Genomic DNA, 23,281 nt, shown 5'->3' with positions numbered 1-23,281 from the left:
CTACGTACACGTGGGTTGTCTTCCACAGTAAGTGCTGCAGCACGACGCAGTCTGAGGCTGGTTCCAGGGATGCAGAAGCTGGGGTACGGAGGAACCACACGCGGGGAATGGACTGCACGGCGGGTGAACGCCCCTGAGCTGGGTGGTGTTCAGATGTCAGCCATGCGTGGGAATGTTCATTAAAACATCAAATATGGCTGTCATGGAGCCTTTAGGAATTACTTTAAATAGCTTTTGTTTTGAGGTAATTGAAGATTTACAAAAAGTTATGAAAACAGCTCAGAGATTTCTGGGTATGCTTTTCCCCATCCTCCCCCAGTGATCACATCTTACAAAACCAAGAAACTGCCATTAGTACAACACTATCCACTCAAAGGGAGACCTTATTCAGGTTTCACTAGTGCATTTGGGTGTGTGTGTGTGCATACGATCTTATTCTTTTTAATCACTTTGGTAAACACCTACGCCAGTATGTTGTACCACAATAGAAATGGGCCAATGAGTGGCTGATTTGTGATGATTTTTTTTGAAGCCCTCTATTTGTGGAATAGCATCCTGTAGCTTTATCTTATTTTTACACATCCTTGTTGCCGTAACACAGTGGACACCTCCAGTTTTAACATCAGACAGTACCATGTAAGATTTCTAATTTGGAGTTGGCATTCATGGGCAGGCATCCATGGGTAGGAAGAGGTCTGCATCTGCGGTTGGAATAAAAAAGGGAGTTTGGTCCTGTTGTTCCCCCCAGCGAGGCCTGTGCTGCCGCGCAGTGTTGTGCGCGTGGGCTGTGACTCTTGATGAGACGCGATGGCTGGTAGCACAGGGATGGAGTGGGACGTGATCTTTGGAAGGTTTTGTTTTCTCCGTTCACGGCCATGCAGCCAACTGGGAAAGCGGCCTGTGTGAGGATCTCAAGTGGCATTCCCACCGCCCGGCCTTTTCTCGTTTTGACTTAAGTGCAGAGACTCAGAACGATGGAAGACCCTCTCAGAGAAGCTGAAAAGTGAGGGCGACGCGTCCTGGGCCTCTGCTGTCCCCCGACCCACACGGAGAGCCCGTCGCAGAACGGTACTACTTTTAAGGTGAGGGTTTGTCCGTCTGCCCGTCTGCTTTCACACCTGCCTTCCTCTCCTTTCTTTTCTGGTTTTCTTTCTTCCTACCTTCCTTTCCCTCCCTCTTTCCCTCCCTCCCTTTCCTTCTCTTTTGTTTTGTATAAATCATACGTTGAAAAAGAGTAGAGGTAGTAGATTTTGTTCATTGCACTGGGTGATACTGAGAAGTGGTGTAGGCATTCCAATTATCTGGCATCTCATTGACTTATTAAATTCTTGCCAGGCACAGCGTATTTGGGTAGATCAAATTTTAGCTGAAGTTTTGCCTTTAAAATGGTCTTTAAAATCTGTTTAATAGATTTTTTTTAATGGCCTGCATTTGCAGGGCACTCTGCTAACCAATGAAAAGTAGGTACACAGGGACTTACAGTGTTTCGTATTTGTTTTGATTTTTTTCAAATCTTCATTATATTTCAAATTACTAAATGGTAGGCACTATGTCAGACATTTTTTCTGGGAGGTTTTATCTGTTACACAAAGAGATTGAAGTTTATTCTAGAAGTTATGTGAACATTGTACTAAAAAGTTTTGTTTCACAGATATCAGCAAACATGTGATGGAAATTCTTAAAGAAGAGAGAGTGCGGGTTTGAAGAGAAGGTAGCGGGGACTACCATGGTCCAGGGAGAGCTACTGAGGGCTGAGCTTGGGCTATTACATTGAGGAGAATGTGAAAAAAAGTGGATGTCAATCCTGGTTTAATTTAAATGACTTGAAGATCTAAAAATTACCCACACCCAACCCTACTCTCTGAGATTATCTGAGTTGGTTTAGGAGTAGAGTCTGGGCACACATATTTCTTAAAAAGCCCCTCGGGTGATTTCATGCGTGTCCTGGGTTGAGAACCACAAACGCAGGGTTTGGTCGAGGTAGAAACGAGAAGCTGGGTGGGATGGTTGGATGAGTATGAGGGAGATGTGGAAGAGAACTCACAGCCCTGGGCCTGCGAAAATGGGATAATTGAGATTTAAATGCTAGAAAACTCTGGAGGAAGAGCGAGTGGAGTGGCAGGTGGAGAAAATAAGTTCGTTTTTTAAGCTTAATGAGTTTCAAGTGCCAAGGAGACGTTCAGAAAGGTCACGTTGGATAAGGACTGAACAGGTTTTCTTGAATTTGTAATTAGAGAGTCTTCGTCTTGGAAAGAGCAGTTTCAGAGAAATGCTTACTGTAGAATTGAGATTTCAGTGGGTTGGAGAGTGAATGAGAGCTGTGACCGTGGAAACAGCACATGTTTTTATTCCCCTAAAGGGGAATGAAAAAGAAGAGCGGGGCAGCGCTTACGCAGGGAGGCGTAACTGAAAGAGTGCATTTTTCTTACTATGGAAGAAAGCAGAGTATGTTTATATACGCTGTAATGGAGCGAGGGAAAGGAGGAGAGGTGTGTGAAGAACCTAGGAGTGAAAATATAAAGGAATTGGTGAAAGTAGGGATGTTCCTATCTAGGTGGAAAGAAAGATAAAGTGTATGAGGAATAATCAGGGCCAAAGCCCATAGAAATTCTGAGGAGGTGTGAATAGTTAAAAGGCAACTGGTGTTTACGTCTTTGGTGACCTTCCAAAGAGCAGTGTCAGCAGGTGGACCGCGAGTCAGAGAGCCATCAGTGAAGGTGATGAGCACGGGTGAGTATCCACTTGTCCCTGTACTACTTACGAAGTTAATAACTCCAAGACCATAAATGGATGAATGAGAGAGACGTTACCTAAGTCTCAGTACCCTTATTCACGAAATGAAGATCTCTGCCTCGTAGGATTGCTGTGAAGATCCATTGAGCTAACACACGTAACGTGCTCAGCACAGTAACTTGTACATAATATTTACTCAATGGTGGTTCTTTCATTGTGAAAAAAGTCAAAGTTCCGTCTGTAATACAGTGGTGTAAGAGCAAGTTGGTAGAAAATAATAAAATCGTGTATGGTATAAAAGAGGCGGGCTGGCTGGCATAAATGATAAATAGAAAAGCAAGATGCAGAGGTATTACATTTAAATCATTTTTTTTTCCCTGGAATTAAGTGGCCATAAGGAAGGTAAAAGAGTAAGCTTAGTGGCGGATTAAATGAAAATATTTTTGCTGACAGGAGAAGCCTGAAAGGTTTATAGGCTGAGCGCAGCGAGGCGGTAGGGAAAGAGAGATTGGTAAGGGGATGGATTAATATCCTGGAGGAAGGAGAGACAGGTGGGGTGGGGAACGTGAACCAGAAGGGTTCGTGATAAGTAAGAAAAAGAGACGGCTGAAGCTGGAGACAGATTTAGAAGTGAGGCCGAGGACGATAACGCAGGAGCCTCTGGGCAGAAGGAATAGCACATACGGGCGTTGAGGAGATAAGGTTCACCTGCTGCGCACACAAGGGCCAGAACTCAGTCCAGAACCTCCAAGGGGGGTAGAAAATATTTCAGGTGAAGTTTGGCGTTTCTAGATGCTGAGCGCCCAGAAGACAGCACAGTCACACGTAGCAGCTCTGCGTGGCAGGCACGTGTGGCCTTCCCATCGGGGCCCTGCAGTCTGGGCGAAGGAAGGGTGAACGTGAACAGCTGGGGTCGACTGTGGAGGGGGAGAGGCAGGGCCAAGAATGGCCAGCGTCTCTTGAGCTCGCGCTGTACCAAAGGTCTTTCTGAGCATTTGAAGGGTGTTATCTAACCTTATGGCAGATCTGTAATATTGATGTTACCATTCTCTAGTGAGAAAACTGGGGCACAGACTGTTTCAGCGCGTTCCCCAGCGTCACATGTCGTGAGCGGCAGACCCAGGATTTGGACCTCTGTAGAGGTGACGAGAGGCTGTTAGCTTACTGGCCATGGAAAGCGTGTATCGCGGAGCCCTAGGGACATGCAAAGAGCAAGTAAGATGAAAAGGAATGATGTGTGTACCTCTGGGGAGGGGCAGGAGACGTGAAGCCGATTGGGAAGAGGAGTTCGGTGTTACCAGGGCTGAGAAACAGTTGTTAAGAGACACGTGGTGTTCCCACTCTGTGCCAGGGGTTGCCTTAGGAACACGTAAGTTTTACCTTCTCGTCAAATGATATCCGCTCTGGGAGTGCTAAGAAACGGCATTTTTAGTCACTGAACTTAGGCATCTTCCGATAAGCTCCACAAAACACCACGTTTGCATAGAGCAGCACGTGCTCGCGTGAGAGAGAGACAGAGACAGAGAGAGAGACAGAGACAGAGAGAGACAGGGAGAGAGATGGCTCACAGCGACACGTGGAGATGGGACACGCTGCTCCGAAAGGAGGCCCGCGGGGCTGGCCCCGGGGCCCCGCGGCGCCGCCCGAGCCCGGCCCGGAGGAGAGGCGGCTACGCCGAGTCCTGCTTCTGGGTCCGGGGTTGAGGTTAGACTGGTCAGGGGAGGGGAGGCGCCGTAAGGGGAGGGCTGCTGGGGGCACCCCGCTGCCCCGCTGCTGAGGAGCGCCGCACGCGCAGACCCAGCATCCGTGACCCCCCCACGGCCACAGGGCGCCCGGCGGGGCGGGATGCTCCGGGCCCCACGGCCGGCCGGCTTCCCAGGGTCCCCGGGCTCGGGCGCCGGCAGCGGAGGAAGCCACGTGACTGCCTCATGACGTTGCTGCGACGTCACACGTGAGACGGGATCCAGGAGAGGATGAGGACCGGGCGCCGCGGCTTCCGTCCCCTCGAGCGGCTTCCTGCGCGTCTCATCCTCCAGCACAAACCGTGCTTCTGCGAGTCGGCGTTCCAGGCCTAAGGGGATTCTGATACGCGTCCGCTCCAAACTCTGCGCCGGCCCCCCGCCGTCCTGATACGAAGCCTGTGCTCCGGAGCAGACCTCAGTGGCCTTCCACTTTCTCGCCCCTGCCTTCCCCGTTCGGCCCCCACGCCTGTACCACGAACCCTGCCACGCCCAAGTCCTTGGGTACAGTTCTCCAAGCCTCCTCCGCGCCTCCGAATACCTCTTTTGTCTCTGAAGCTAGACGCTCCCGTGATCGTCCCCCAGCCTCGCCCAGGCAGCTTTCTCACATCTGTAAATTTAAATGATCAAATGCTGTGGATCAACATTTCCACCATAAAATTAAGCGGATGAAAATTGAGATATCATAAGATCCCTAATGGTAAAATAATTTTTTAACAACGTCTTCCTACAATGAAACGCTCAAGAAGGACTTCATTCAGGGTAGGTGGTATTAAATAGTGAATCCCAGTTATATATTTTTTCTGCTGATGTCTTACAGTTTGAACTGAAAACATTTTACATAGACCTTTAAAAAGTTGCTTGTGAGGTGATTATCTGTAATCTATTCTCAAGGCCTCTCTCTCTATATATATTTTGTAAAATGATGATACAGAAAAAAGTAAGAACTTTCCTTCATAGTGCGTGCTTCTGCCAAGTCTCCCCTACAAGCCAACTTAAATGCCTTTTCTCCACGTTCCCATTCGCTTTCCTTCATCATGCTTATTTGTTTGCTGTCTGGCTAACTTCTGCAAGCCTAGTCTTTTCCTCTTAGAATTCTAATTGTGCAACAATGTCCGGGATGCAGCAGGCAGCCACAACATTGCTTATTAAATGAATCGTTGCACAATGTAATGCACACTACAGTGGTACAAGACACACTCAGTAGTAGCTGAGTCGGCTTCTTGTCGATTGGCTAGTTCCTCACTCGGAAACGCGGAGTATCAGCTGTGAAGAAAGATTCCGGCAAGTGGAGCGTGACTGTGACTTGCAGTGCAGATGTCATGTGAATCGTGGTTTGCTTCTGGCTGAGAGTTAAGTCTCTTGTACTAGGCATCAAACATGCCGCAGCTAAACAACCTGAGGGTTAAACGGCTCTTCATAACTTCCATGCTGGTGACTGGCAGAGAGTTAATCACTGTTGTTCGTCTTTGCTGGTGAGTTCTCATGGAAAATTTTTTTTTTTTAATTTGAAGGCATTAGGAAACACACTCAAATTACAATTTAAACATTGTTTATTCTCGAGTACATGAATGATCTATTGCTATTTCATTGTCAGTTATTCCAAATATACTACTGAAAAGTCACCAGCATTGGCCATATTTTCACTGTCAATGCTTTTTATTAATTTATTCTATGCTAATTTTTGCAAAGATGATTTTAGATATTTTTGAATTCTGTGGTATTTCATTATGACAACTAACGATGTGTGTTGCCAACTTCTCTAAACATTAATAGACGCTTAAATATTTTGTTGGCTTAATTGTTTCCGGTAGCATTGTAATGACATTGTGTGAAACTCTTTGACCCTCCTCATGTCACCTGTAGCCAAACAGTAGTTCCCTTTTGTCTTGTGATTCTTATTTTAGTTTTTTAAAGTTTAAATGGCCCATTTTCTCTTTTAAAGGACTCACTATTGGAACCAGTTTCAAAGAGAACCATGTGGCAGTTGTGAAAGGGAAGGTATGAGATAGCTCTTGGCACCCCTTACAGGTTTACCAAGAAAGAGTACTTGAGAATGTATTACAGATAATTACGTCACGAGGAGCTTTTAAAAATCCAATCACCAGATTTCTAATTTAAATGAAAAAAATGGAAAAAAGAGTTCCAGACTCACTTAAATGCCATGCGCTATTTTGCAGAATATGGAGTCCATCTTGGGAGTTTAACTGTGGGAGGACTTGGTAAGAGCGCTGTCTGCCTGTAACAGGACTCCACAGACAGCCTTCCGATGAGCCTCCTGTACGTGTTCATTTAATTTTAGGGGTTGCTGCATTAAACAATAAACCAAATTTGAGAGCTTGACTCCGGATGTGTCTTGTCACTTTCTCTCCCCGTCAGTTCAATCAAATGTCATTCTATTCAATTGAATACAGACAGGGTGAATTTCAAGTAAAAGAAAATTCAACCAGAGTGACAGATTTCTCTTACAGTTACTTTTGTTTGATTTCATCTTTTCTTCTTTGCTGTGAAACCACACAATGAAATGTAAATCAGGACGTCAATTCTACTGCTGCTGGCTGTTTCTAACTTGGGCTTTTGGATCAGTACGACGAATTTCTTCATACATGCATCATGTAGTCACATAGGTTGGGCACCGCACACATCCAAGGGGCACCACTTAGCTAAACCGCTCTGTGATTGTCAGTCCCTTGAGTTATGCAGTGTCCAACTGTACACAGAAGCTCTGCTGAGTTTCTGCATCATGAAAGAGGTATTTGCCTCCTACTTTTTAAAAAATTTATTTACTTATTTATTTATTTATTTATTTATTGGCTGTGTTGGGTCATCATTGCTGCACACGGGCTTCCTCTAGTTGTGATGAGTGGGGGCTACTCTTCGTTGTGGTTCACGGGCTCCTCATTGCTGCAGCTTCTCTTGTTGCAGAGCATGGGCTTTAGGCACGTGGGCTTCAGTAGTTGTGGCACATGGGCTCAACAGTTGTGGCTCACGGGCTTAGTTGCTTCACAACATGTGGGATCTTCCTGGAGCAGGGATCGAACCCTTGCATTGTCAGGCGGATTCTTAACCACTGTACCATCAGGGAAGCCCTTTGCCTCCTACTTTGTTTCCAAGAAATATAGAGAATAAGAGTGGCAGAGATTTTTGATTTGTAACTTAGCCATTATTTGAGGGCACTGCAGGGAATCTGGACCATGAAATAGGTTGAGACTCTAGCCAAGTGCATTACTTTTAACATTTTTGAGTCTCAGTTTTCTCACCTGTGAAAAATAATAGTATCTGTTTTCTCTGCTGTCCTAGACTATTATGAAGATTAAGTGAAAGCAGCAAAGGAAACCAAAAACAAAACAAAAAGACAACCTGCAGAACAAGAGAAAATATTTGCAAACGATGCAACCAACATGGGCTTAATTTCCAAAACATGCAAACAGCTCACACAACTCAACAACCAAAAAACAAACAACTCAATTGAAAAATGGGCAGAAGACCTAAAGAGACATTTCTCCAAAGAAGACATACAGATAGCCAATAGGCACATGAAAAGATGCTCAACATCACTAATTATTAGAGAACTGCAAATCAAAACTACAATGAGGTATCACCTCACACCAGTCAGAATGGACATCATTAAAAAGTCTACAAATAACAAATGCTAGAGAGGATGTGGAGAAGGGGGAACCCTCCTGTACTGTTGGTGGGAATGTAAGTTGGTGCAGCCACTGTGGAAAACAGTATGGAGGTTCCTCAAAAAACTAAACATAGAACTACCACATGACGCAGCAATCCCTCCGGGGCATACGTCCAGACAAAACTATAATTCAAAAAGGTACGTGCACCCTCACGTTTATAGCAGCACTATTCACAGTAGGCAAGACATGGCCACAACCTAACTGTCCATCAACAGCTGAATGGATAAAGAAGATGTGGTGCATATGTACAATGGAATACCACTCAGCCATAAAAAAAGAAAAAAATAATGCCATTTGCAGCAACATGGATGCAACTACAGATTATTGTACCAAGTGAAGTAAATCAAAGACAAATACCATATGATACCACTTATACATGGAATCTAAAATATGCCACAAATGAACCTATCTATGAAACAGAAACAGAATCACAGACATAGAGAACAGACTTGTGGTTGCCAAGAGGGAGGGTTTGGGGGAGGCATGGAGTGGGAGGTTAGGGTTAGCAGATGTAAGCTTTTATATATAGAATGGATAAACAACAAGGTCCTACTGTATAGCACAAGAACTATATTTAATATCCTATCATAAACCATAATGGAATAGAGTATAAAAAATGTTTATATATGTATAACTGGATCACTTTGCTGTATAGTAGAAATTAATACAACATGGTAATTCAACTATATTTCAATAAAAAATAACTTTAAAAAATTAAGTGAAGGATTGGTTAATTCTCTGCAAAGTTAAAAGTTATAGACAAACGTGTTCTGATATTATGATCGTTATTAGAGTCTGCCAGGAAAAACACATGGCACTTGATGCTCTCGGTGAAATCCATATCACATTTTCTATCAGTGAGAGCTATTAAGCTCTAACATTACATTGTTAATTAAAGCAAGGTCATATTACACTGAGGTTCTTACAAGTTTTTAATCTGATAACAATTAGAAGCATGTTATCTTTTAAACACTCATAAATTTGAATCAATGTTGCATGTTATGGCATTCTTATGCTATTCTAGGCATTGAATCATATTTGATCTTCACTTTTAATTAAAAATTATTTTTCTTCCAAAGGCCATCTCTAAGTCAGCAGTCTCAATTTAAAGACAAAATTAAAACAATAACTTATTTTAATTCAGTATTTACTTAACAAACTTTAAGCCCTCTACAAATTTTAACTCGTTTAATCCTCACAGCCACTTCATGAAGTTGGTACTATTACTGTCTGCATTTTGCTGATGGGAAATTGAAGCATAAGAGGTTAAGTAATTTGCACAGGTCACATAGCTAATAAGTGGTAGAGCAGGATGTGTGTTTTAAAATACAAATTTTTTAAAAATTCCTGTTTTACTTCTGCCTGCTATCCTAAAGAATCACTCTCTACTGCAGACAGGTCATTAACATGAGGAATAAGGTATCAGACACATGTATACAGGAAGACATTCTTTCAGTGGATTCACGCCTCAGTTTCACATGGACTATCTCTCAGAATTACTGAAAGAACTCATAGGTTATAGCACCAAATCATTAAATGATAATCATTGGGTAATCAGAGATAATGTTAGAAGCACTGGAAGATGAGGGACAGTAAATGCAGTTCTGTTTTCCAACTAAAAGAATAATAATGGTTGGATTATGGCACAAAGAGTTGATGTATCCTAGTCTAGGTTACATAATAATTCTGAGTAACAGAGAATGCATTTGACCATTGTGTTAACACAGCTACAGTAAAACACGACTAAACCACACAATTTTAAACGAAAGACATATAAACCTCCGTACAGTTGTTTGCTCTAATCTGTTGGAGGTTTTACCTCCCAATAATAGGACATTTGTTTTGGAATATTGAGCTGGATGTGGAAGAGCCTTGGCTTGTGATAGCATCCCATGTGCTATCATGGTTGTGCAAATATTCAAAGACAGATGACAGACTTGGAGAAAATATTTTCAAACCACGTATTCAATAAGTGACTACTGTCTGGAATATATAAACACCCCCCAAAACTCAACAGGAAGCTCCTGAACGTACCTCCTCCCATGGACACCGTACATCTACAGCTACCTATGGGACATTCTTGCCTCTGAAAGAAACCCAGAAACCAGCTGAGTGACTTGTACACATTTGAAAGAGAAAAAAATGGGTAGGAGAGGATGAGAAACAATCTTGTCGTAAACCCCATTCTCGGCGACGTGTAATTGGGACACCCAAGCATCGACACATATGGGAAGGAACTCACACGTCCCAGCTTCTCCCTGCGGAGAGAAAGGTTTACACCCCACAGCTCAGGCCCCAACTTTTAAGATTTCCACCTGAGAGAGAGCTCCGCAAAACATCTACCTCTGAAAGCCAACAGGGCTTGTGTCCATGAGACCCACAAGGCCATAATGAACTAAGAAAGAGTTCTTCATGGGCTCACATGGACTCACCACTGGTATCTTCCCCAGGCAGGGCCCACTGCAGAGGCAGAGATTGAAACACCCAGTCTTTCCACGAAAGAGACCTAGTGGCTTACTTTAAGAGCTGCCACCAGAGAGCCAGGCTTCTGATTTCACATATGCCTGGGGCTGACTGCAATACGCTCCAGATACTGGAGAGGCTGGCAGTCCCCATCGTCACGCTTTCCCTCTGTCTCACTCCAGTTTGCCAGTATCTCCCCAAAGCAGCTTGTGCACACGTCTGATAGTCAAGCTTCTATGCCTGCTGCCCAGAGGGCACATCTTTTGATAAGCCTGGCTCTGAGGACCAGCAGGGATTGTATTCATTGGCTCAACAGGATGGTAGCAAACAAACAGTTCTTCCTGGGCTATCCACCTAGGGCTTGACCAGAGCACACAGGCCAATGTACCTATCTCCCAGTCTCCCCTAAAAGAGGTATATTTACATATTTTAAAAGCTGTTGCCTGAGGGTTCAGTTTCTAATAAGCCCACATCTGGGTGCTGATTGAGATTCTCCTCTTTGAGACACTGACAGTTATTAGAACAACGTCAACGACAAGGAATCCCTATGAACATAGCAGATTGTTCGCACAATCACAAAAGTTTGAGAGACAAGCAAGAGCTAAGACAAAGTTAAACAATAAGTTTCATTTCCTATGAGTGGCCACTCCTTCAAGACTGAGAGAGGTGGTTGTTTCATCTAATGCATAGAATCCTAACAAAGTCAAGGAAAATGAAGAAACAGAGGAACACATTCCAGGTGAAAGAACAAGATAAAATCCCAGAAAAATGGAGATAAGTGATTACCTAATAAAGTGTTCAAAATCATTGTGATAAAGATGCTCACTGAGATCAGGAAAACAATACATAAACAAAGTGGGAATTTCAACAAAGAGCTAGCAAATATAAGAAAGTGCCAAAGAGAAAACACAGAGCTGAAGAATATGATAACTGAACTAAAAGACTCAATGAGGGAATCAGTAGCAGACTAGATGAAGCAGAGAAAGGATCCGTTATCTTTAAGACAAGGCAATGGTACTCATAAAATTAGAGGAGGAAAAAAAAAAAAAAAAACAGTGGCAAAAGAGTGAAGATAGCCCAAGGGAATTATGTGATGACATCAATAGAACCAATATGTGTATTGTAAGTTTCCCAGAATGAGAAGAGAGAGAAAGGTGAAGAAAGTTTATTTGATAAAATAATATTTGAAAACTTTCTTAACCTAGAGAAGGAAACAGACATCCACATTCAGAAAGCCCAGGAAGTTCTAAATGAAAAGAATACAGAGACCCACACCTAGGTCATAATTAAATTGTAAAAGTTAAACGCAAGAACAGAATCTTAAGAGCAGCAAAAGAAAACATCCTGTTACTTACAAGGGAATCCCCTTAAGATCATCAACATTTTTCAGCAGAAGTTTTTCAGGCCAGAAGGGAGGGGCACAATATAGTCAAAGTCCTGAAAGAGAAGATGACAATCAGGACTACTCTCCCCAGCAAAGCTGTCCTCCAGAATTGAAGGAGAGATGAAGAGTTTTCCAGACAAGCAAAAGCTGAAAAAGTTCATCACTGTTAGACAAGACTTATAAGAAATGTTAAAGAGGCTTCTTTAGCTGAAATGAAAGGATGCTAATTTGTAACAAGAAAACATATGAAAGTATAAATCTCACTGGTAAAGGTAAATACATTTAAAAAGTTTGTGGATTAATCACTTATAAAGCTAGTGTGAAGAGTAAAAGAGGATATAATAAAAATAACTACAATAAATAGTTAAGGGATATGCAAGATAAAAAGAAGTAAAAATGTGGCAAAAAAAAACTCCATAAAACATGGGGTGGAATAGTAAAAATATATGTAGAACTTTAGATGGATTTGTACTTAAGTTGTTATCAAATTAAAATAGACTGTTATAAATGTAAGTTGTTATATATATATATATATGTGCCTCATGGTAACCACAAAGAAAAAACCTAGTATTAACAAAATTAAACCTAAATTAACAAAATGGAAATAAGTATATACCTATAATAATCACTTTAAATGTAAATGGACTAAATTTTCCAATCAAAAGAAAGCGGGTGAATAGAAAAAAAATTAAGATCCAACTATTATGCTGACTACAAGAGACTCATGTCAGCTTTAAGACATATACACAGACTGTAAGTGAAGGGATGGGAAAAGATATTCCATAAAAATGAAAATCAAAAGAGTACTTGCATAGCTGTACTTATATTAGAAAATTTAGATTTTAAGACAGATTGTAATAGATGAAGAAGATCATATATAATAATAAAGGGGTCAATGTATAAGAGGATATAATATTTGTAACTATTTAGCACCCAAAATAGGAGCACCTAAATATATAAAGCAAATTAAAACACCAAAAGTGAGAAATAAACAGCAATACAGTAAGAGTAGGGTACTTAATACCCCATTTTCTTTAATACATAGATCATACAGATGGAAAATCAATAAGAAAAAATTGGACTTAACCTACAAGTTAGATCAGAGGACTTAACAGACATTTATAGAACATTCCATCCAAGCAGCAGAATACACATTGTTCTCAAGTATACATGAACGTTCTCCAGGATAGATCATATATTAGGCCACAAAATTTGTTAATAAATTTTAAAAGATTGAAAGCATATCAAGCCCCATTTTCAAGCACAGTGGTTTGAACCAAGAAATTGACTACAAGAAGAAAATTGGAAATTCACAAATATGTGAAGATTAAAGAACATGCTAGTGAACAAACAAGAGATCAAAGAAGAACTCAAAAATAGAAATAAAAAAAATGTTAAGACAAACAGAAATGGAAATACAACATATCAAAACATACAGGATGCACCAAAAGCAGCTCTAAGAAGAAAGTTCAGAGCAATTAACACCTATATTAAGAAACAAGAAGGTTCTCAAACTACTACAAAGCTATAGTAATCAAAACAGTATGGTACTGGCACAAAAACAGACACACAGAGGATAGAGAGCCCAGAAATAAATCCACACACTTATTGTCAATTAATCGATGACAAAGGAGAAAAATGTACACCATGGAGAAAAGACAGTCTCCTCAATAAGTGGTTCTGGGACAACTGGACAGCACTATGTAGAAGGATGAAATTAGAACATTGTCTAACACCACATACAAAAATAAACTCTAAGTAGATTAAAGACCTAAATGTAAGATCGGATACTATAAAACTCCTTGAGGAAAATATAGGCAGGATACTCTTTGACATAAATCATAGCAATATTTTTTTGGATCCTTCTCCTAAAGAAAATAAAAGCAAAAATAAATGAATGGGACCTAATTAAACTTAAAAGCTTTTGCACAGCAAAGGAAACTATCAACCAAACCGAAGGGGAGAAATGATCAACACCAAAAAAAATAACAGCCCAATTAAAAAAATGGGCAGAAGAACTGAATAGATATTTTTCCAAAGAGGACATGCAGATGGCCAGGAGGCACATGAAAAGATGCTCAACATCAGTAACCATCAGGGAAACGCAAGTCAAAACCACAATAAGAGATCACCTCACACCTGCCAGAATGGCCGTCATCCAAAAGAACACGAATTACAAACGTAGGCGAGGACGTGGAGAAAAGGGAGCCCTTGTACTCCGTGGTGGGAATGTAAAATAGTGCAGCCGCTGTGGAAAACGGTACAGAGAGTTCTCAACAAAACTAAAGATAGGACCACCATATGACCCAGCAATTCCAATCCTGGGTACATATCCAAAAAACCCAAATGCAGTAGTGTGAAAAACTGCATGCACTGCAGTGTTACCAGCAGCATTATTTAGGCCTCCCCATTCGACTCAAATGTAAACCCAGGAAGGTAGGCGCTTGTTTATTTTCTTAAGCAGTATTTCCCCAGACCGTACAACAGTATCCAGCAAGTCGCAGATACTTACCTTCCTGCTTGTTTAAATGAGGAAACGACATAGAGAAGAAAGAGAACGGGAGGGAGGGAAAGAAAAGCGGGAACACCCACTTGCTTGGATAGTTGACTCACAGTATAGGTCTGAGTGAAGACACTCAATTCTGTTTGTGACAAAAGACCAAAATGGAAAGTGGCACGTAGTCAGCAAGTGGGACAGGAGGCGGCGTGACCTGCTTCATCCAGGAGCGCATTCACTATTGGTGAGTATACAGAGGCGTGAGTATATGTCTGTGTACCCGGAATGTGGGAGAAGTTAGCTGCAGGATCACTGTCTCTAAGGAACTGGAAGGATGAAGGAGGCGGGGAGTCACTTCCCACCACATTACAGCTCTCTGCTGTCTTGTCTCAAAGGTCTCAGTGTCTCCTGCATTTGAGCTGGGGAAAAGCAGAGCTTTAGGTCGGGAAATCTCTCTACTCTAATAAAACCTGCCGGTCTGGCAAACCGTCACCAGTGTGTGGAGGAGCATAAGCTGGAGGGCTTCACACGTGACGCAGAACAAAATGCACGAGTCCTAAGGATTCCTTTCACAGAGCCACGGAATTGATCTTAGGGGCAGAAAAATGTTCACTGTGGGATGGACAAGAGAGTGTGTACTCAAATTCCAACAGAAATTTTGCCTTGTTTCCCGCTATCACTGTTAGCACACAGTCTGACAGGAGAGCCTGAGATGTGCCGCAGAGAACACGGCGGAACTTCCAAGCAGGGGTGACAACTGTTCCGGCCTCCACCACCAGGTAATCCTGCTGCTGTGCTCAGAAATCGTGGCGGCGGGACTTGAAAACAACGTCTCCAGATGCCACCGTGGCTGGAATCACTCCTCAGACAGATTCCCTTGTCATTTTTCATATGTGGGAACTCATTAGACAACCACAGGAAGAACATATGGAGGCAGACATAGTGCTATTAATAGCACGTGCTATATAATAGCACGTGCTATATAACAGTGTATTTATATTCTAAAAGATCCCACTGCAGACAACGTATGAGAAATAGTCATGGCTGGTCTTTCAGGCCCCAGGTAGTGACATAAGTCTCACTGCCTTAAACACAAGCAGCAAGATGGTCACTTAATATATTTTCTAGCCTCCCGGCCAGAGGGGTTGTCTACTTTTCTCTTCCGATGTTGAAATTCTAGTTAGTGACATTCAGAAAGCTTTACTCTTCTGGAAGAGAGAATGCCAAATTTCCTGCAGTTGTCATCTCTTTCAGTGGTAGACTCCTTCCATTGAAAGGACAGAGGTGGCTTGGCTTAGTGGTTCAGAGCTCGGTGTCTGCGGCAGTCGGGAAGACCCGGGTCCCCTTCAGTTTCCACAGCTTGGCACAAGTTACTTGTGGTCTCTGAGTCCTAACTTTCCCACCTGTAAGATAAGGGCAATAACATCTAACTCTGCAGTTGTGAGAATTCTGTGAAATGGTGTTGAGACGGATCCGGCAGGTAAGCTGTTTTCACCATCACAATTGCTATCGAGTAGTTTCCCAACTAATACATTCATTTTGAAAACACTTTTATCCTACTAGGATAAAGGGTAAAACAGGACATTCGGATAATAGAAACTTTATTTTCGCCAGAGTGACAACTGTCAGTGTGAACAAATACACACCCGGGTTCGAATCAGACTGTTTTGAAATAGAATCGTTCGGTTTCTGCCGGGGCTCGACTCTCTAATATTTGTAGGTAAGATGTGTTGCATGTTACTGTCACCTGTGTATATAGTATGAGGCATGATTTCCATCCATAATTCCATCAGAAGACATTTCTTTTTGGGAACGTGCTCTTTCGGTAGGCAAGGTCTTTGCAGTGGCACAACGGGTAAAGAAGGTGTACTGTTGAAGGTCACACAAGGTCTCATCGGAGTTTTGCTGTTTATGAGTTCTTTAATGAAAGCCCTTGGCCCTGCCTCTGTCGCTGATGCCAGTGGAACGTGTTTTTACAAGAAGGATAATCTCATTTGAGGCATGGGTGACAGGAAAAAAATCTAGATTTGAAAACCAAGCATTCATGTAACGTTTTATAACAAATGCCGAGTTCTAAGAATACTGTCTTCTTTGACTTTCACTGGGCTTCTTCCAGAGTCCCAGAAAATTGGATCGTAAGTCTTGTTTCCTTTTTAAGAATCATTTTCAGGAAGCTGAGAAAAGTAGAAATCTGGGAATTGTGTATCCATGTGATAAATGTAAGCTTGTGAAAAGTAGGTTATCTTTATGACGCTATGCTTTGATCAGATTATATAAGCATTTACCACATTTCCACCTTTTCAAAGCTTTGTAGGGATAGGCTAGAAGCAAACATGCCAGGAGACAAAATTCACTCAATTTTCTTCCCTGTCGAACAGACTGAAAGAATAATTGTTTTCTAGTGACTCACCATATAGATGAGCCTTGATAAGTCAAGGAAACCAAATTTTTCCATTTGTCAGTCTATTCTGTGGGAAAGATACAGGCCACCATAGGCTTAACTATTAACCTGGGGTTTTAAATCAACCCAACAGTGGACGTATAATCACTGTACGGTTGACCCTCACGCAATGCAGCAGTTGGGGCGCCTACCCGCTGTGCAGTGGAAGGTCCACCCGTTACACACAGTTGGCCCTCCTTACACGCAGCTCTGTTCTCTGTATCCGCGGTTCCACATTGGCAGATTCAGCTAACTACGGATCGTGTGGTACCGCAGTATTTACCATTGTGAAAAAAAAGGTGTGTAAGTGGACTCGTGCACTTCGAACCCACGTGGTCAGAGGGGCAAAGGCAAATGGAAGACACATCGGGGCTACTTCATCAGGAACCAGGAATCCAAAGAAAGAATGTCATGTAGAGGGAGGTGGTTAAACAGCCATCAGTGACTTATCTCCACACGCCAAGGAAAACACAGAATTAACGTAACTATACATACAGTTTAAGGTAAGAAGTCGCTTTATTGCATCTTCTGCTTTTCAGGTCTAAATCGGCCTGACAAAGGCGGGGCGATGATTGTGTAGAATATCAAAAGCACTGAGCACTACGTGCCTGAGAATGAAGGGATTTATAATTTGGTAATATTCAGGTCAAACAACGCTGAAGGCTGATTTTTACGTTAAATACCTTCTTCTATAAAAGGCTAGTTTTACTTAAATTTATAGCATTGCTTATGGAAGCAAAAAGGATAACGCCTGAGAAAAAAATGTCAGGATAACCCTCAGCTCCGTCATGTTACAGCCGCATAGCGCTATTTCACAGATTTATTGTCATAGTTTTAAAAGGTCGTTTAAATTTGAAGACAATGGTCAGTCTTGGTCCTTTAAGAATTTGCTTTCAGCAAAGTACATTAAGACTTACATTAATGGAATTTCCAGGACCAAGCCTGTAGATAGACTCAGACTCATTCAATATTTGTACCCTTGTACTCGGATCTCTGGGTTTGAAGGTGATGACTCCATTTCAGTCTGAGACCAGTCCTGCCAACATCCTGCCCGGATGGGCAGCCTCCTCACGGAACATAATGGAGGCCTAAGAAACAATATACCCCATTTTATAAAATAAATTCTGATTTTTAAAATTTGTCTTCTATTTTCTTTACAAGTGTACTTGTACGTGTCACACTATGCAGCATTACTTTCAGTTTTGATAACAAAATCACCACTGATATATACTCATAAACAAACATTCAAAGTTCAGAAACCAGGCAAATATATAGAAGAACAAATCTGAAAATTTCATCTCAATGTTTCAGTAGGTGGGTCTGGATTTACTTAGCTCTACCAAGAGTCTCAAGGTATGAATTTTTGTTTTCATTGTGTATTACATAAAGGGAAATAACAGTAGTTATTCTAAGTAAAAGGATGTTTAAAAAAAGAAAACTATTTCAATAACACAACATGTGAGTGTGTGTGTGTGTATGTTTATAAACTGTAAGCGCCCTGTACATAGGCAAGAAACACCATATTGGGGAGGAATTATGTTGCACAGGGATTTCTGGCTGAAAGACAGGTGGTCCTGGAAAGTCCACTGAGACATGAGCAGTCCCCTCCAGGGCACCTGGAACACCTGAGACAAAGCTGGTTTGGTTTGCTTGTGGGATTTCACACATTCCCAGTCGTGACGGGGTCTGAATTCACTAAAAGGGTCTCTATTTGCTTCCATGAAATCAGGTTATTCTGTAACTGCACCAGGAGGAACTCAGCTTGCCTAGTGGGCGCGACAAGGCATATTCCCCACGAACTCAATTCGGCATCTTTCCCTCCGTTTCTATCACATCCAGGAAAATGTTATGCAGCAACTGAACAGCTCTTGAACTTAGACTTGGAGGCCTGCTCACGTTTAATTTAATTTTAAGCAATGATCAACACGCCTTGAAAGTGGGGTGGGAAATGTGAATGCATCAAAGCAAGAACACATTACGTGTTATTAAATTTGGAAAATCTGTTTGATAGGCAATAAACATGAAGGCTAAGAGTTCAAGCTTGTTTTTACGAAAAGGTCTAATTTTCATTGTTGGATCATACAGGATTTCCTACATACAATGCAAACGTTGAAAGTATTGCGCTGGCAGTGTAATTTCTGTTCAGCTTACTAAAGTGGAGTCTTTGCCCGAACTAAAAGTTATAAGAGATTCTACTTACTTGTGACTCAAAGCAGTCGTCTAACTTTTATTATGTAAAGTGAAGTGCTGCCATTTCCTGGATTGTGTCAAAAATAGTAATGACAGTGTTCAAAAGAGCTTTACTTTAGGGATGCCAGATAGCAGTTTGATGCAACTGTGTGTTTCCTTCAGGGGGAGAAAAAGATCCTACCCAGTGAGTTGGATATTAAAGTAGCACACTTATTTTTCTAAGTTCCTTGTAGTCTATTTTTTCCTAAGATCAACTTTGGCTAATACAACTCCAAATTGTCTAAGGCAACCGATTTTCTAATACCTATTGTGGGATATTAAACAATAACAAAACCCAAACCTTTAAAAAATTCCTAGAATTCATATGAAGGGTCAAGAGCAAGAACTTCATTTATTTTTTAGTTTAATGACATTTTTTTGGTAAAAGACCCCAAAGTGACATCAATAATTTTCATAATGCCTAGGGAAACTATGATTTTATTTTCCAAAGTGTGCATATTTTCTTATAACTGAACAGAGAAGCAAAACCTCCAAGAAGAATTTCCTTGATGAGTCTCAAAGCTGGAATGTTACTTAAATATATTTTGTTTGGTGAATGAATAGAAACTCACTCACCTCGTTTGCAATAAAAGCTCTGGTGCCTTAAGCTGCTTTGCCAGGTACAGGCCTGTCAAGGTGACTTCTCCTTCTGTTTCAGTTCCTCAGCTTTGCCATCGTTTAACTATCACAGTGATGGAAGGCTGGCACTACCCTTATTTATGGAGGGGGACACTTCACGAGAGAGACGTCTTCCCCCACTGAGGGGAAGGAAATGTTACATTAACGGATACCAAAAAAAGATGTCATCAAATCGTGAAATGAGGAGATATTATTCTGAAAGAAGATTTGGAAATCAGAAAACATTGATTTCTAATACGTGAGGAATCCTTACCAGCAACTGTTTTGTGCGTAGCTTGCTTTCCACCATTTTGTCAAAGAGGCACTAGAGAGACCCTTGTGTTTGTAAACTGCTGACATTTTCCCCATGCCCTTGAAAATAAGTCATAGAGCCTTTTAGATCTGTTTTTGCATGGCGTTTAACTTGACGTACAATCGAGTTGGAGATGACATTTAGAGTGGGCTAATATGTTTTGTGAAATGGCATTTCCAATAAGCTCCATAAGCTTCATTGCCAGTTTCCCAAGCGTAGTGAGCCTCAGATGTTCTGGCCATCCGTCACCACTGGAACATAGAGGAAAACATTACCTTGAAGTGCTTGGAAATGTATGTATTTACCACCAATTTAAATACAAATGAAAGACACTATGGATTGCAGATCTGGATAGAGACCCCGGCAGGATTCTGCCATAATTTGTAAAAATGGTCACTATTATTCTTAAACCCAAAGTCCATCAAAGGATGAACAATGGCAGGTGACTGTGATATGCTTAGTGACTGCTTACCATGTGCCAAGCTCTGTCCTACGTGCTTTTCATGTACTCTTTCACTTTGCCCTCAGACTATGCCATGAGATACACGTGACAGCCTTTCACAGATGAGGAAACCAAGCCCCGGGTTGTTTAAAGAATTTGGCGCTATTCACAGCTAGCAAGCCATGCGTGCACATCCACGGGTCTGCCTGCAAAGCCTCTATGTCTAATCAGGATGTCAGACTACCTCCCTTGTTTTCCTTAATGTGTTCTTCTGCTTCATATAAGAAATACTGATGCACAAATAAAAACTATGCTGGAAGACATTTTCATAGGGATGAAGCCATTTCTTGTCAGCGAAATGAGCTTAAAACCCTAAGAAATGCTGGTGGAAGCTTGGAGTAAACCTGTTTCTATACAAATTTCTGCAGATGCTGCAACTGCTCAGAGCTCAGCAGAGTTGTAGAAACCTTCTGTTTTTGAGAATGTGCCATTCTGCTTATTTGGGCGTTGTTGAGATCCACGTCATGGGAAACTAAAAGCGTGGTACTTGCACGCTGTGACTGCTAACTGATCTAGTTCAAAAAGTCAGGTTCAATATACTCTTTAACCTCTCCTTGATAGACAGCCATCATGGTATGCTCCCTCCTCTTCTCAGATCAGGAAATCCTCAAACGGTTGTCATAAACCACCCCCCGCCGCCTGCCACATGTCCAAGACCATATTAGGTGGGAAATGGTGACAGTGAATGGGTCAGACACAAAAGCCGTGGAGAGTCTGGCCTTTAAGTACATGTACAGCACTAACCGTGCATCTCCATAACCTCTTGAACTGATTTGCTTTGAGGGAAGAGAGGAGTTTTACGGACAAAATAGTTGGAGCACCTGAAAAAGCCTTCCTGTTTCCAATAATACTAGGAGTCAGTTGGTCCCCAGGTCAGTATACAGCACATTGTCAAATCTACTTTTTAATATAAATAGTATACAATTAAGGTATACTACATGATTTGATATACAGATTGTATATCTGTGTTGTAAAGTGAAATAATTACTAAAGTCAAGCTAATTAACACATCTCACATAGTTACCATTTCTTTTTATAATGCATCTACTCTTAGCACATTTCCAGTATTCAATATAGTATTATTAACTATAGTCACTTCGCTGTAGATCTCTAGACTTATTCTCCTGCAATCCAGAACTCTGTACCCTTGCACAAACTTTCCCCATTTCCCCCAACCCTCTAGCCCCTGGTAACCATCTTTCCATTCTCTACTTCTGCAAGTTTTTTTTTTTTTTTTTTTTTTAGATTCCACATATAAGTGATTCCACACACAGTATTTGTCTTTCTGTGTCTGACATTTCACTTAGCGTAATATTCTCCAGGTTCATCCATGTTGTCACAAATGGCAGGACTTCCTTCCTTCTCAAGGCTGAATAGTATGCCACTGTGTGTGTACATCTTCTTTATCCATCCATCCATTGATGGACACTTGGGTTATTTCCACATCTTGGCTATTGTGAATAATGCTGCAGTGAACATGCGGGTGCAGACATCTCTGAGTTCCTGATTTCATTTCCTTTGGACATATACCCAGAAGTGAGATGGCTAACTCATAGGGTAGTTTACTTTTTAGTTTTTTGAGGAAAACCGTATCATCTCCTATAGTGGCTGTACCAACTAATACTCCCACCAAGAGTGCACAAGGGTTTCCTTTTCTTCACAACCTCACAGCACATGGTATTACGGGTTTTTGCTGTATATTTCTTGATGATGATATACACATGTATATTGTACCTATCTGTCATTGCTCACTAGAGAGAAAAGCAGCGAACATGAATGTGTCAATACACTGAGGATGGGGAAAACGGATGTAAATCCTTGGTAGCACAGAAAAGGGAAGGTCACCTCGATCTCCTTATGTAGACATGGCTCAGTGATGGGGCTGCTTACCCACTCTCATTCTCAACACTTTAACCTCTGCGATTTGAGTCTGTTCGGATCAATGAACGTTTTTGCAAACAACATAAGTAATCCTTAAACTCAGAACATTGAATTTATACCATAAAAAGGGTTAGTTAAGCATCGTTACACCAACTAGGTCATATACACTGTAGTATTTAGAAAACCATTAATAGATGGCGATCATTCATCCAACCACGCATTTCTCTTAAACCAAAACCAAAACGTGCACCCCTGCTGTTAAGTCAGTCCTGCTGGCTTTCCACCGAGCTTTGCTTTTCACTTTCTCCAGTGGAGTGTGAGCAGAAGTGAAATGTGTCCCCTTTGCATTGGGGGACAGTCCAAACTCACTTCTCCTGTGCACATGATGAGAATGCCTGCAGCAGTGTACAGCTGCCTGGCTATTCTGGACCATCAATAGCCTGATGGAGTGGAGCCTGCCTGCCAGTCTTGCACTGTTACAGTGCGAACTTCTATCTTATTTGAACCATTGAGTTTTGGGTCCCTCTGCAATATCAAGTTGGCTTTCACACCCATCAATATATCCTGAAAACTGGCCATTATATCCAGTTTAGACGGCATGTGTTACACGCCTCAATCCTCAGCCTTCCGTGTATGTTACAGAGGTCGGTAGTTTTCTAACCCTCTCCTCGATCACAGAGGCGTCGGCCTGCCACATTGTGAACACTTCTCTGTGTCCTCCTGGATGTTTGAGGTGCAGACAGTGCGTGTGCTCCCTGTCTGTAAGTTTATACAGTTTGGATTTGAAGGTCTG

The sequence above is a fragment of the Hippopotamus amphibius genome, chromosome 12, assembly GCF_030028045.1.
Source record: "Hippopotamus amphibius kiboko isolate mHipAmp2 chromosome 12, mHipAmp2.hap2, whole genome shotgun sequence".
Taxonomy (NCBI): domain Eukaryota; kingdom Metazoa; phylum Chordata; class Mammalia; order Artiodactyla; family Hippopotamidae; genus Hippopotamus; species Hippopotamus amphibius.
The sequence above is the reverse complement of the archived record's forward strand: the minus strand, read 5'-3'. Positions refer to the sequence as shown.